This window comes from Budorcas taxicolor, chromosome 18, assembly GCF_023091745.1.
Source record: "Budorcas taxicolor isolate Tak-1 chromosome 18, Takin1.1, whole genome shotgun sequence".
Classification (NCBI taxonomy): Eukaryota; Metazoa; Chordata; class Mammalia; order Artiodactyla; family Bovidae; genus Budorcas; species Budorcas taxicolor.
The window spans coordinates 51,605,620-51,608,458 of record NC_068927.1 but is presented as its reverse complement, the minus strand read 5'-3'; the positions used below and the strand labels follow the sequence as shown (position 1 = coordinate 51,608,458).

Sequence of the window (2,839 nt, the reverse complement as noted above, 5' to 3'; positions counted from 1 at the left end):
AACACACTGGCCCATCACACAGTTTGCAATAGTATTCTTTTCCTGACAAACTGACCCTGAAACAGGAAACAAAGCCTCCAAATCATTAAAAACAAAGGGCACCAGAGAGTCAGTCTTCATAGCTATTAATAACACTCCAGCCAGGTGCATGTACAAACGTGGAGCTTACACTTGACAGTACTTGCTTAAATGGGAGTGCTATGTTATAGGAGATCTCACTGTGAAATGGCCGAGATGGGGCTCTTCTGACATTCTAAGATGGCTTGTTCTGTGTAAGCTCTAGAGAAAGCCTACTTGAAAAAGCTATTCCCCCACCTCCTCCGCCTCCCTCAAAATTCTGACTCTAAGGGAACAGAAGTCCTGTAAGATGGAAGAGTCAATACTGACTTTCCACATGCTAGATCTGTCTCTTTGACTTTACCCTGACCCTGGTATTCTTTACCAGGGCTTCCCTGGTACTTAGCTGGTAAAGAATCCCCCTGCAATGCAGGAGACCCCAGTTCAATTCCTGGGTTGGGAAGGTCCCCTGGAGAAGGGAACAGCTATCCACTCCAGTGTTCTTGCCTGGAGAATTCCATGGACAGAGGAGTTGGGCAGGCTGCAGCCCACAGGGTCACAGGGAGTCAGATACAACTGAATGACTAACACTAGGAGATATTTGCAAGACTAACGGCCTTTTTCACTTTGTTTCCCCACCTCCCCGCCCCAGCTTCTAATTCATAAACAAACCTGGCATCCAGACCCTGACAGGATGGTTATTCTGAGATTTTAGTCTGCTGTCTTCTTGGTCAGCCAGCTTTCTGAATCAAGTCCCATTCCTTGCTTCAACACTGTGTCTTGGATTCGCTGGCCTATTGTGGCAATCAGAGTGAGCTTGGACTCCATAAGAATCCTAAGGGGAGCTTGCATTCCTCTTCAGGTGCCTTTGGGGTGTAAATGTTCTACCTGCTTTTTTCAAGGAACTTTTACATAAGTGATAATTCCAGGACTTCCCTGGTGGCCCCGTGGTTAAGACTCTGTGCTTCCAATGCACGGAGTCCAGGTTCCATCCTTAGTCAGAGAACTAGATCCCACATGCTCCAACTAAACTGAAGATCCTGCCTGCTGCAGCAAAGGTCCTGTGTTCGGCACAGTCAAATAAATAAAGACTTTTTAAAATAAGAGAGAGAATTCTTAAAATTGAAAAAAGAAGCCTTTTAAAACTCAAAAGTTTAAGTGTCTTCTCCACAAAACAGTACAAGACTTTAGCCTTCAGAGTGAGCAGACCTAACATATCTCAACTGCTATTTATAAACGAGTCAATTTTATATTGTATCTGATCCATGACTAAAGTTTCATTTTTATTTCTATTTTTAAAATTCATGACTGACGTTTTAAAATGAAAGGTGAGATCTGTGGTTATGTCTGTCTATATGTCTATTTGTGTACATTATAGATATATTTTTTTCTATCTCTGAATGGTATTACCAAAACTAGTTTGTAAAAGACCTCTATTTAATTGGCATAAAAGTAAGTGCCAAAATTTTAGTGAAATTCCAGAGGATCAGCACAGTCTTTTGGTAAAGTATAAAATTTTGGATGTAAAGTATTTGGTTAGTCAAAATAAGAAGACTGGACAGGAAGATGATCCTGCTGACCGAAAAAGATGCACAATGTGAGAATTGTGAGTGAAGTTTTATTTGGGGCAAAATGAGGACAGCAACCCGGGAGGAATGCATCCCAAATAGCTCTGAGAAACTATAGTAGTTCCAAAGAGATAGTGGGAGAAGGTCAATATATATGATTTTGGTGAAAGAGGAGTTCAGTGCAATCAAGCACTTATTTTACAAAAGGTTTTCGGCTAGTCACAAGAAGCTGATGTCACCGTGAAGAGATCTAGTGCTTTTCTAGGTATGAGGAGATGTAAAGATTGGGATAATCAAATGAGCTCCTGAAAACATCAAACTATGTAAAGATTTGTTCCACCAGTTTCCCTGGAGCATAGAGTGCCTCATTCTCCACACTGAGCTCATTTCAAAGCGTGTCACAGGTCGACAGCCGCAGCAGCACAGGATTCAGTCTTTGCAGAGGCAGATGGCTAATGTCCTTGGCAAGTGCCAATTTGTTGCTGATAATCCCTTGAGTGATGAATTAAACAAAGAACAAGAAGATATTACAAATAGTACTTCAAGAACTTCCTTCTCCCATTAAAGACCTTGTCTCGCTCTCTCGCCTCCGCGCTTCCAAGATGACCAAGAAAAGAAGGAACAAGGGTCATGCCAAAAAGGGCCGCGGCCACGTGCAGCCTATTCACTGCACCAACTGTGCCCATGCGTGCCCAAGGATAAGGCCATTAAGAAGTTCGTCATTCGGAACATCGTAGAGGCTGCAGCTGTCAGGGACGTTTCTGAAGCGAGTGTTTTCAATGCTTATGTGCTTCCCAAGCTGTATGTGAAACTACATTGCTGCGTGAGTTGTGCCATTCACAGCAAGGTTGTCAGGAATCGCTCTCCGGAAGCCGGGAAGGACCGAACACCTCCACCCCGATTTAGACCTGCGGGTGCTGCCCCATGTCCTCGACTAAAGCCCATGTAAGGATCCAAGTCCTTAAAGATGGAAGAAATATTGGTTTCTCTGAAAAGACAATACAATGGAAATTATACTTTATGTAGCATGTTGAATATATGTTGCCGGATGGAGTGGGGGTTGTGTACATCTTATTTCTGTCTTTGGTCTCCCCAGTTTGCATAGCTTAGGGGTGGGGCGAGGAATTAGGGCATCTGTGTTTGATTAATTCAGCCTGGCAAATGGCTTAAGTTGGTGTCTTAAAAGTGGGGAGGAAGCTAGCAGAGTGAGGAGT

The 2,839-nt window shown here is 43.3% G+C and overlaps 1 pseudogene; it reads left to right on the top strand.

The window, feature by feature from the left end:
• Positions 1–2,227: 2,227 nt before the first annotated feature.
• Positions 2,228–2,574, top strand: LOC128063651 (40S ribosomal protein S26-like; annotated as a pseudogene).
• The last annotated feature ends 265 nt before the right edge of the window (positions 2,575–2,839 follow it).